Source organism: Coturnix japonica, chromosome 4 (genome assembly GCF_054131305.1).
Source record: "Coturnix japonica strain WE chromosome 4, WE-NBRP24, whole genome shotgun sequence".
Taxonomy (NCBI): domain Eukaryota; kingdom Metazoa; phylum Chordata; class Aves; order Galliformes; family Phasianidae; genus Coturnix; species Coturnix japonica.
Window position 1 is genome coordinate 17,206,014 of NC_140666.1, and position 12,681 is coordinate 17,218,694.

Genomic DNA, 12,681 nt, shown 5'->3' on the forward strand with positions numbered 1-12,681 from the left:
GAAGTAATATACAATTTTAAAGAGTCTCAAATGTCATTGAACATAGCTGTGACCTGGCCCTGTAGCAAACCCTCCTGTAATACCCCTTTTCCAAAAGATCACGTATTGACTTTCATTATTTCTGCTTGGATTTGCAGGAGGCTGTTTCATATGGTAGCCCATTTTCACCTACTAGAGAGACTGGTTTGGCCACGTAGAATACGAAATACTGAGAATTAGATCTCAATTCTGTCATCTTTACTGATACACATTTTGTTTTGTTTTAAAAATGCTTCCATGTTTGTATTCATTCGCTGCACCCTATTTTCAGTATTCCTAATGTTAGTTTGTGTAAGAAAATGCAAAAAGTCCCCCCAAAGTAACTCAAAGTGCAGTGGCTTTATTTTTGTTATTCCTCACTTCCTCACAATACTCGCTCCCCTCCCCCAGCAGCCACACTACAAAGCTTGTTGTACAGGGACTCCATTAATCCTACATTTCCTAGATGGTATCTGAGGCACAGTGGGTTTCCACAGAAATTAATTTGTCCTGACAACAGGCCTAAAGATTGGAGTCCAGGGATCACTTGGCAAATTCCCTTTAAACTGAGCACAATAATAAACAGAAAGCTGATAACGACAGTTCTAAAAGACCACACAGAGGAAGGACCCCGAATAGACTCGCTCTGTGTGTATCTGCGAATACCTCTGATAACTAGCAGACAGAAGCTTTATGCTTGATAGGAAAATGAGCAGGCTGATTTATGCACGTTTTAATATTGCAGCTCTGTGCAGAACTAACTTCATCGAGCAGCGCACAGCCCGAGCTGTTTTCTGCAACCATAATAAAAGTTCACTGCCAATCTGGCCGGCTTGTTTTATATGAGTTTTATTTAATATTTGTATGAATGTCTCCTTGGTCGTTCTTCATGTCCTTCATATTTTAATGTGGCTCTAATTTTCTCTGTACATCTTACTGGTGTAAACATTAAAAAAAAGGGTCGGATAGTGCGTAATGGGAATTTATGGAAGGAACCTGGAAAGTTATCCGTCTGTTCTGAGGGTATTTTTTGTAACCCTTGAGATCATGTTAGCTTTTGGTTTCGTTCGTCCTCCCTGCAGTAACTCCTCACTAAGAAGAGTAAAAAGCATTTCAGACAGCGTTACTGCCTGCTTGCTGGCTTTTATTTATCTTTGCCTTGGGTGCCTTTTTAAATGCTATTGTTTTCCCAGAGCTGAGGTGTGGAAAATAGCCGTGCTGGAAGCAGATAAACAAGCATTCATTCAATATTTCAGAGCTTGTCAAGTGCATTTCAATCTTTGATTTTTGTCAATATGGAATTGAGAGTTTTAGAGATAATTAGAATTTACTGTGTGTCAGTAAACTGCTGCCAGTTACATTTGTGAAAAAGCCATCATAATATTAAGAGTTCAGATTGATAGACTGATGTTGAGTAAGATATATGCTGCTTAACTTTTCATCGCTTAAGAATAGGGAGTGTAAATAATGAATAAAAAAGGGAGAATAGCTTCAAAAGATGCACAGAAAATGGGTTCTGGTTATTGAAACGTACAAAAGTATGGTCTGTTTTTGTTTTCAGTGCCCAAAACACGTGATAAAATTGCAGCTTCTTGTTACAGAGAGGAATATATAACTGTGTTAAAAGAAGGAAGCTCTGCTAGGTAGATGTGGTTATACACCTAAAAAGCGTGAATCAAGCCAGCTTACTCTTATCTGTCCAATGTTTCTTCTAAGATAGTAATTTGGTATTGGAATAGTACATGATGTACCCAAAGCCACCAACAAAACAACGCATCGTGCACAAAGTTTTCTGGGGACAAGCAGGACTCATGGAGCTGCAGCCCAGCGGCTCTGTGGGCAGGCGGGAGGTGGGTGCTGCGGGGCGGTGCATCGCTATGCAGCCCAGGTGGCAGGCTGCCAGCAGAGGGGTAGTTAGGGGCTTGGAATGCTGGCTGCCCTTGGCATTTGTGATACAGGGAGTTTATATAAAAAAAGTTCTGTCTTACATGCTTTTCCGGCACAGCTAATGGGCCCAATTCTGCTTCTATTATTGGTAATGACAAAACTACCATTGACTTTGGGAAGGGCAGCATCAGATTCACTATTTAAGAGCTTAACTAGCTGAGAGGTGGGGATCTATTATACTGCTGGAGTGTGATGTATATACCACGCCTCCCCGCTGAAAAATAAAATCTTTTGCTCTCATTATTGGCTTTAAATTAGTTTGTACACTATGAATTAATCAATTACGGCCAACATACTTTTGAAATTAAATTCAGGATGAGTAGTGCAATTTATATTTGTCACACTTAAAGAACTCTATTGTACTGAGGCGCAGAAGATTTGAAAACAACTGGCTTTAATGCTCTCTAGCTCCTCATTCTAGATTCTGGTGCAAGAACAAATTGACTCGCTGTGCCTTCTACTTCTGTAAAAGAACAAACCCAAATACTCCCCTTCACTTTTCATATCAAAATCATCCAGTGTGTTTCATTGTACAAGCTATTAGGGTTTTCTGAATTTGGATCAAATCAGGCATTTTTCCCCCAACAAATAAGTTCTCTCGTGTGCCTTATACATTTGATTCGAAGGACTGTGTATTATTTGATGTTCTTATGAGATAAACAATAAACTTTTGAATATGTTTTTTCCATTTGAATACAAGCCTAGGGATGCTTCACCCTGCATCCTAAAGCCTGATTTCCCCTGGGACTCATTATCATGCAGCTCACATGTTCAGTCACCTACACTGTTGAACTTACTATCAAATAACCTCCGAAACGTTACTAGTTATTACGTGTCAGAGGGCAGATTTACGATAAACTAACTTTGAAACAAAATAATGAATTCTCAGCGTTTCTTTTCCAGCAGTATTTCTGGTAATTTTGTTCGATTTAAATTTTAAAACAGTAAGTTGCCTTTTTCTCTTATTCTACCATATAAAACAGCTCCCTCCCCTCGTGAAATTTCTTCCTCCTTAAATATGGTTTATGATGATTTGAGCGCTGCCTATAAAGAATAGAAATGAGAACATTTGTCTGTGAGTTACCAAATGGCCCACTGGAGTTCATTTGCGATTAAACTTTCATAGCTTTCTAACTTGGTGAAAGTTAAATTAAATTAACCCTTGGCATAGTCCACCAGTGTCCAAAATACAGCTCTGGAATAGGTGTTGGCAAACAGTAAGCTTTCTCCTTCCACTTTGTACTGCCAAAATCTAGGGTTTCTAGAGAGGTTCTCTCTGAACAGTGGCAAAAATCAGTGGTGTTGTCTTCTCAGGAAACACAAACGTGTATCAGGTGCATTTGGATGGCTATCAAAAATGGTTTTCCCAGTGCTATGCTGTGTGTCGGCCCATGAAGTCCATTGGCCAGTGTTCAAGAAAGCTGAATATGGCTTCACTGGTCCAGCAGCCCCTCTTTTAAATGGTAGCCAATACAACCACGGCTTTTAATGAGATTGTCTCACGGGGATTTTCAACAGATAAGCATTGTACAATAGTTCTGGAGATGATATAACTAACAAACATCTGCAGGTGAAACTTAAAAGTACACAATGTCAAAAATCAAGCATAGTTAATTTGTATAAAAAACAACGCAGCTCCTCTTGGTATCAATGAGACATTTTTCTGTTGTATTTTAGGCAAGTGCCACCTCCTACTGAGCAAAGCCTAAGCTTTGAGATGCCTCTCATCTGTGACACTGCACGGGAAGTGTTGGACTGAGGGCAGCTCTGTGGAGCTTGGGGATATGCCACCATCTCAGCACACTCTCTCATCTCTTTTGCTCCACTCACCGTGATTATGGTCCTCCAAGGGCATTACGGGCAAAAGTTCCATATCAGTCTGTCTATTAATATTTATGCAGCAATTCAGGAGGTAATGCATTGTTAAAATACAAGTTGGAAATCCACCAAATTTAATCACTTTTACTACTAGAAATTATCCTTACATCAGAGAAAGAGGAAGGGGGGTGTATCATTGCAACAATTTTTTTTATCAACTAATTTGCCTTTTCTAAGATGGCTTATATTAACAGGGCAATAAATGCTGTGGTGTAGCTAAGTTTTTTTTCTAGAAGGAATATAAGATCTACATATGCAATTTAATATGAGACACTCAAAAATATTTAAAGCAAACACAGTACATAGGTAAACACCTGGCTCATTTGTGCTGTTTCATTCAGTCACTGTTTTCATGTATAAGGACTGCAGCATGCATGCAGCAGGATTTGCCCTTTCCTACTATGCCTAATGCAGAAAGAGTATTTTTATCACTGGTATCACTTCATTTTTGCAGCTGTCTGCACGTATCAGGTTTGTAATATAAACTCTGTCAAAGACCAGTCTCTCCCTACCACACTCTATAAAATCTACAATTATTATTTAGAGTTAACCTCCTAAGAAATTCATTTGTTATTTAAACTGTTCAAACCCAAAAAGAATTGTTAGCTATTGTTATCTAAGGACCTCCTACAGTCTTCCCTAGGTCAAATAAGGCTCCTTTTGTTTTCAATGGGAGTCTTTTTTTTTTCCCTGAGAGCTAGCTCTGAGCTTTCATGCAAGCAAAATAAATGCAGTGCAAGTAAAACATTAATTAAAATGTATAAAAAATAAAAAGGAAAATGTTCAAGAAGACTGTGGTGCTCAAATAAAACACTTTTTTTTCAGGTCACTTGGCTTTCTGATGTCATCGCTGGCAGATTCGTTAGCCTGGCTCCATCACGTTCTGTTCTGAACCGTAACTTGATGGGAGATGATCAAAGTGAGAATGCTAAAGGTTCAGGACATTTAAAAACGTTCTATTCTGGAAATTGTTCTAAAACTATAAACAGATTACATTAAAATCTGTGGTACTGAACATGGTTGCTCATCATCTTTTTTTAGATGGAGCGATTGAAAAGTTTGGGTAAACAGCATTGAAGTTTTTATGATGGCAGGTTGAAAATGTCCCCAGAATTTAAGGAAATCTAGGCGTCTCTGAAATGCAATATATCCCGTTTCTGCTGTTAGGCATGCAGTTTTAATCTTTACACTTGAAAGTAGTAAGCATATGGGTCAGATCATCCACTCCTGATAATGGACACAGTTCCATGGACTTCAGTGTCCAATTATGCCAGCTAGAGATCTAACCGTTTCTGGGTTCTATTTCCTTATTTTTCATGTCTTCCTGAACTTTGACCCTTTGTCAAAGGAATGTCGTCTATAATATGATAATAATATGAAATTCTGTGCTCACTTTGTAACGGCACATATCCCAAAGAATGGTAATGATCCTCACCTTTCTACAAAATGCAGCTCAGGAGGGATTTCAGCCCTGTCATTGTCTTTGCTGGGCACAGGGGTGACGCTCGAGTACCTCAGTCTCGTGCTGCTGTGGAACATTAAATGTATCTGCATTTCCACAAAGCAATTGTGAGTAAATAAACTCATGGCAAGTCAACAAACTGACAGGAGGTCATTTTTCCTAATTTTAGATGCATTTTAGTGCTCAGGAAAGTGAGAAATAGTAGTGCTGATTTTGGGGTTTTTAAGATCTCCACACTCTGGTGCTCTCAATCAGTGCTAGGCTGTGGGTTAGGCTGGAGGCAGAAATATAGACGGTATGACACCGTAGGTACATAATGGAGCTACACTGGAGTGTAGAAAGGATTTAGATCTATAAGCTGGATTTGACTTTCTATTTTGATTTATGGGCTGAATAGAAGTGTGTATTTTAAGGAGCCATTAGAGTTTGTGATTTGAAATATGCAGAGCGCAGCCTTTCCCTCAGCATTGTGTAGGAAAATCATACGGTTTAGCAGGAGAAATGGCAGAGAACAGTCTGTAGTGAGAAAACCCTCAGTTTCAGTCTGTGTGCCACGTAAGGAGTGGAGTGGCCAAGATCCAGGGCTCTCGCTGCTATCCTTCCAGAGAATGAATGGAAAAAGAGGAGGGAGCACCAATGCTGTGCTTCAGTGCGGGGCATGTATTCCAGGTGTGTGTTTTTTGGTGAGCTGTAGCTGTTGGTGGGAGCTTGAGTAGGGCTGGGACTTCCAGGTACCTGTGTGGTGCAAATAGAGAGGTGGGTGGTAAGGATGCTGGGGCAGTCAGCTGTAGTGGGGGTAGACACTTGGCCATGCTGAGTGCTGTGGGAGGTGTCCCAGGGCACTCTGTTGAGAGCTGCAGCAGGAGGTTTCAGCACCTCCCAGCCCCACTGTCCCCCATCCTTCCACCCGCTCCTCTTCTTGGGTGGCAGCAGCAGCTGCAGCTGGTGACCCTCGTTTGGTGCCCTCTGGCTCTGCCTCTGCTACAGCTCTTATCATTTGGACAAATGCTGCTCTTGTTTACAATAATGTAAATTTGGAGCAACCCCTCTGCCATTTCTCCAGCATAAATATTGCCCTCTGTGTGATTCCCACCTCCTCCTGCACGCAGATGGGTCTGGGAGGCACAGAGGAAGCCTCCTCCCTCTGATATCCATGCATTGATCTTCTGGCTGTGGGCCCCAGGTGACTGAGCAGCCCATGCATTCGATCTGTGTAGATATGGGAGCTGATGTTTGTCTTCTCCCCCCCCCTCCCCTCTTGACTGAAAGCACTTCCCAGCTCTAACCCCAGCTTTCTACAGGAACCAAGGGTGCAGCCCACAGTTCCTTTAGTGCACCTCATTACTGCTACTGCAGTTATGAGTAAGGCTGCCTGGCTGTGACAAACTGCGTGCCGGCTCTGTGATTTGTGCAAGCTCAAATTTTGCACTAATTCACTTATATATACTAGATGGAAAACACAGCCTGAGGGCTGCTATAAAGCATGCTGTTGGAGCCACAGAGAGCGCTCTGCCAGCTGGGGATCACTGGAGCGTGCCCTGCACGGGCTGCAGCAAGGAGGGGAATGGAGTTTATGCACTTGTCAAAAAGGCTGCGGCACAGGAGAGGATCCAGCCCCAACCCTGTGCCTGGAGCCCTGCTCAGCATATGTGGCAGCTCGGCTCAGCTCCTGCACCAACAGCAATACCGCATCCCGGCTGTCACTGGCTCTGTGCAGGTGTTGGCTGCCCCAAATCAGCTTCGGGTTGCTCATTGAAAAGAAGTTGTGTCTTTTCCCTTTTGCTCTCCTGCAGTTTTGATCTGCCCCCGTGTTTTGTTTGGGACTGCCGTGCTGGTGTGTAGCTTTAGCTTTCTGCACAACCTGCCGATAGATAATGTAAGAATGGTTTCTTTCAAGTACGGTGAGAGCACCATGTTAGCTAACTCCCCAAATGATTGCTTGTCTTGTTACAGATAGCTGTTGACCTGTTCCTTTAATGTTACAAGTCTGCATCCCACTGCTCTCTTAAGCTGACCCGTTTCCTTCTTTTTAATGAAATTGTCCCTTTAGCCTTTTTCCTGCATTGCCTTTTCAACAATAACATTAGAAACATTCTGCTCAGTTCTTTCCTCTGCTAACACCTTGCCCAGAGCTAACTTGCAGCTTCACTCTGTCAGCTGTAAGATATAGATATACTGTTGTCTTAATTACTCGTATTTCTCCTGCTGCTCATAATTCTGCTTGTTCCACCAAAGAGCTCTTCAGAGAGCTTTACTGCTTCCTTTCTCCTTTCTTCGGGGGTTTAAAGGTTGTCAGATATATAAACGCTCCTTGTTGCAGAGCTTTGGTTGTGACAGTGTCCTTTGTGGAAGAGATTTAGGGGGATGGGAGCTAAATATGAATGCCTTTACACTACATCTCTCTGGAAGAGGAGAATACACACAGCATTACCTTGCATAACAGAGCATCACAGAGTGTGTATGGCAAATCCCGTCTCTAATGAGTAGTGAGGCAGCTATTCCTCTGCAGCTGGAAGTGTCAGTGCAATTGCCAGGGGCAGAGGTTTCTTTCCTCTCACTGTCCATCAGAGAATATTCACAGCTCGATTTGGCCTACTGCTATTCCTCTAAAAATACAGCTGAAAAGAGACTGGAAACTTAAAAACGCCATCACTGTGCTACGGCAAAACCATATTTTTGTGGTTTTAGCTCTCTCCTTTATGATTATATGCTACTGTTTCTGTTGTCAATATTAATTACTGTCTGCTACCACACACAGCCACCTAGAGCAGGCTGACCACATGACATCTGTGCATTTTTGGTGAGGATCTGAGCAAGATTTGTTGCTGGAGTGAGCTCTCCAGTGAGTAGCACCTTTGGCCAAAGGCTTTCCATCTTGGCTGCTGAAGTCTGCTCTCGATTTCAGCAGACACCAGCTCTGTGCAGTAGGATAGTTGGCAGAATACAGCACGGAATTCAGCTGGTTGTCTTAGTTCAGTTCAGTTCAGCTGACTGACAGGTTCAGGAAGCAGTTCTGTGAATTTATGTTAATTGGATAAAATTAAGAGCCTGTCAAACTGCTGTGGTAGAGCCTGCTCCTGCCACCAAGCTGGGTGAGCTGGTGTGAGGTGGGATGGAGCTGGATGCTCCTTCCAGAAGCATGGCTCAGACTTTCTACTTGGGTTCAATTTGCTGATCTTGTCATAGTTGCTTTTTAATAACTGACTGGTGAAAATGCCGTACACTTACATAGAATGAAACAGAGCAATGCCAAAGAACTGTACACAACTCTTCAAGGATGGAAGTGACCTAAGAGAAGAAATGGGCCTCTCAACAGCACACTGCTGTGAGTCATGGCCGAGCTCATCAAGGAGCACCGATACGACTAAAGAGCCTGCTAGGAGAAAAAATGGAAATAGATGAGAGTACTCAATGAGAGGCATTAGAACTAAAAAGTAATTCTGTTCTGCATGAAGGAATCACATGGAGAAAATAGCTCTTCAGGTTAGTGCTCTGCTCTCGAGGAGCTGAAAGCAAGAAGCTGTCTCAGAGAAGTCAAGTTGCAGGCAAGGTCACACCTTGTTAGGGCACAGGAAATACAGGCAAATGAGAGCTCATTTCAAGCCCCTGTATATGGGAAGCTCATGTTGTGGGAATGCCAAGTGTGTAACACCCAGCCCCAGGCTGGGCAGAGTCCTGCTTGGTTTGACCAAGCGTTACTGGGCAGGACACTGACACTGCTGGGGGTATGGGGGGAGAGAAGCAGGTGCCTGGCTCAAGGTCTGCTCGAGGTTCAGAGCCCCAGCACTGCCTCCTGAAAGGGGCTCTGGGATGGCAGTCTGTGTGTGGCCATGCAGTGCTGGAGCACTTCATCTATTTGGTGACCTGCAGAGATGCTGGATGTATTCCTTGTCCTTGTGCCTCAGTTCTCCAAATGTGAAAGTGTTTCCCGATTGCCTTCTCTCTAAAAAACCAAGGGTTGTTAAGAGAACTAGGTCTCATGACTGTGTGGTACTTGGATGCTATGGCAATGTAACTAGCTGCACAGAAATCTTACTAAAAATGTATTTGGTGGAGGAGAGGCCATGGTGGGGCCCTGGTTTGGAGTACGAGTGCTAAAGGGGTACATTTCCAGAGCTGTGGCATCAGCACAGTCCTGCTGCATGAGGCAGGTCCTTGGAGGCAGATGTGGCAGACCTAGGGATGCAGGGCATTTATTAACCCCGTGTTCATATGACATACAATGCAGTACAAACTATTTGAAGCATTAATGGATTAGATAACAGCTTTCCACCCCCAGTAAGCCTTTTGAAATTTTTATGTAGTATCTTGGTCTGAAGATCTTTTTCAGCTGATGTATAACTTGAAGTAAACTTCAGGAAAGCATTACTGTTGCCATTAAATCCCTCTTTTCTGCCTCTTTCTCTTCAAAGTCATGTATGCATTCAGGAACTTCTGGACCCCTTAATCCAGAGGAGAGAGGCATGGGATTCAGCGCGGAAATCAGAACGCCTCGGTGCAGGAAAGCTGTGCTGATGATTCCTTTATCTCTGTTATGCTGCCAAACCCCAGACTTTGGCTGCCTAGGTCCTTTTGCATTTTTATATCTGTAAGGTGTTTTTTACTCCCTGCCCTCAACATGACCTCTGTAGCTATGGTTCCCAAATGTTACCCATATTAAATATGAGTATGTGTATAGCATCCACGAGGCACACACTCCCAGGCCATTAAAGCCCTCACACTGTAGCTGTAGCTTGTTTAGGCAGCAGCCTGAACACCCCAAAGCTTGAACCTTTTGGAATTAATAGCCCTAGTTAGAGGAAAGTTATCCTTGCTACTCTGCTGAGGAAGAAAGGCATTCATGTAATTTCTGATTAACCCTACTATAAGTCTACACAAGAAATTATTGGCTATTTTTATTGGTTAAATGAAAACCACCATTTCAAACGACCTAGCCTTCAAAGCTTCATAACTGATATGATGATAAAAAGTAAGCAATAATCAGAGGTGGTTTTTGTTGTTGTTTTTTGTTGTAGTTGTTAGGTGAGATAATCCCATGATGTAATAATGTACGAGGGTGAACTTGGATTGGATGGGATTTTGTTGGATTTCTTAATTCAGTTGTTGTTCTCTTGTGTTTGTATTTCCTTACACATTAGGACAAAGCACAGTCAGGTATATTTTCCATCCTGGTGAATAAAATGAAGCTCAAAGAGTTTAACTGAGATTGGTTTCCCCTGCAAGAAAGATTGCTCTTTGTTGCCTGGATCATAATTTTAAGGCATGAAAACCATTCATCAGGAAAGCAGCGTTTTAACTCCTTCCATCTTGCAGCCTGATCTATGCTGAGTAAAAAATCCTCATCCATGGAAGTTGATCAGAGTTCACTATGGGCTGTAATAAGTCTATGGGGTCACCTCGATTGCTGTACATCAGTGTGGTTCCGTCAGTATGTTCTTGATAAGCCATCCCATTGCCATGATTTAATCCAAATCTGTTTAATCATATATAATCCACATAATTCAAACATCCTCACCAAGGATCCAGTTTTATAGCTGTGCTGGGGGGAGGGAAATCTTGTGTTGTCACAAGTCATGCTGACATCGGTGGGGTTTCTTATTGATGTAGGACTTAGTGCTGGCACATGCAGTTACAGCAAAATTGGGGTTTTAGCATATTTGCAATTTGGTGTATTTTTAGGAGGCTGTTGCTTTGAGGTAAGGAAGTAAATGAACTCTGGGCCATGTCCAACAAAATCTCTTTAAGAGCTGTGCCCGATGGTCATTTCAAGGAGAGTATATAGAGGAGTCTGAAATTATTTGTTGTGCAGCTTGAAAATAATAAGCCTTTTGTTTATATTTCTAGTGTAGAAATGTCACTTTATACCAAGTATTAGAAAAAAGAGCCTGTGTGCTTCCAGGGCTTTCTTTATTACTCTAGAAATGTTAAACAACAACAACAAAAAAGGATATTTTTCAGCATAGGTAACATGTGGACATTATTGCAACATTACTGGTGGCAATCCTTGTGTTCAAGATACCCACATCAGGTCGCAGTACATTTGTGAAGCCATTTGTTAATGTGATACACATGCAGCCTGATGCCTTATGCCTTGGAATTTGAAAAAAGTGCTCAAATCCGTGAGTAATGGTAAACATCTGAGTAATGCTGCTGCAGTCAGCCCGTGTATCCACTAACAGCGCCAACTAATCCTTAAAAAACAATTATGAAAAAGGCAAAAAGAAAACGCCAGGCTTCCCAAGCCAGTGCAACTCCATACCTGCTTAATGTGAGATACTAAATGGAATAATCAGCGCATGATCTGAAGGACTGAATCCATACTTGTAAACATGGTTTACTAGATACCCAGTGAGAACAGTATATGGGGAACTTTTATTCAGCTAACATACTGCATCATTTCTGATACATTTCTGATTTGACTTTTTCCTTCTTTGTGGCCATTTTGCAATTTTCAGTGGATTTGTTTTGATTGTAAATGGGCACACACATTAGCTAGAGCCAGATAATTTCTTCTGGCCAGCTTTGCCAGTAAATCAGTGAGCTATGTAATTGGGTTTGTATAAAATTATGCACTGTGAACTTGGGAATAAGTAAAACAAACAAAAATGTTGATTTTGTGGTAGTATCTTTTTTTTTGTGTAAAAGTTTCTTTTTCACACGGTTTTTCTGCTCCGCAACGTGATCATTGTGATCATTCTTCCGATGCTGAATGAAAAGCAAACTTCAGAATAAATCCAAGTAAAACTGGTAATAATTTCTGCTTTGGCTTGTAGGTGGAGCTGAATACAATGCCTGCATTTGTGGCTAACTCCAAGCAATACATTATGAAGATGATGTTATTCAGACACACACCCAAACAATTTGATTCAGACAAATTGGATACGAGACTTTGACCAGCATGAGAAGAACAGGTGAGAACCCTTGAGAGCAGAGCTGAAATAATAAATGTTCTGATGGTCAGGAAAAATATTTCTCCCGTAACACAATAGCTCTTCTATTAGAAACTCAAAATACTAATTACAATCTGCCTAAAGACTTATTATAAATGAAGTGGAGATGGAAACATGTTTATATTATGGGGAGGCTTATTTGCAGATAAGCAGGAAACCAGTCACACATCTTCACAAACATAATTTTAGCTGTTTTAATTAGCAGGTTTGCTTTGATTTAATTTAATTCAGCGATTCCTTCTATCTTTACTGACACATGTGCAAATAAAATGCTCTGACCTGACTTTTGACATCCAGTTTCCTTTTTCATTTCTGTTTTTGTTGTTGTTGATTTCGGCAGTGTTTACAGTGAAATGATGGGGTCGACACTTCCTAGCAGCGTGGCCAACAGATGTAGCGTGGAGATGACAACTGTACATTTTAGTG

At 41.8% G+C, this 12,681-nt stretch overlaps 1 long non-coding RNA gene across 3 annotated transcripts in view; it reads left to right on the forward strand.

Annotated features, from left to right (window-relative positions):
• The window catches only part of LOC107312804 (uncharacterized), a 79,598-nt gene that overhangs the window by 11,495 nt on the left and 55,422 nt on the right, over positions 1 to 12,681 (forward strand). For all 3 annotated transcript variants that reach the window (XR_014945174.1, XR_014945173.1, XR_014945175.1), the window contains exon 2: positions 12,079 to 12,216. This is a non-coding gene — a long non-coding RNA (uncharacterized LOC107312804). The remainder of the gene's footprint in view (positions 1 to 12,078; positions 12,217 to 12,681) is intronic.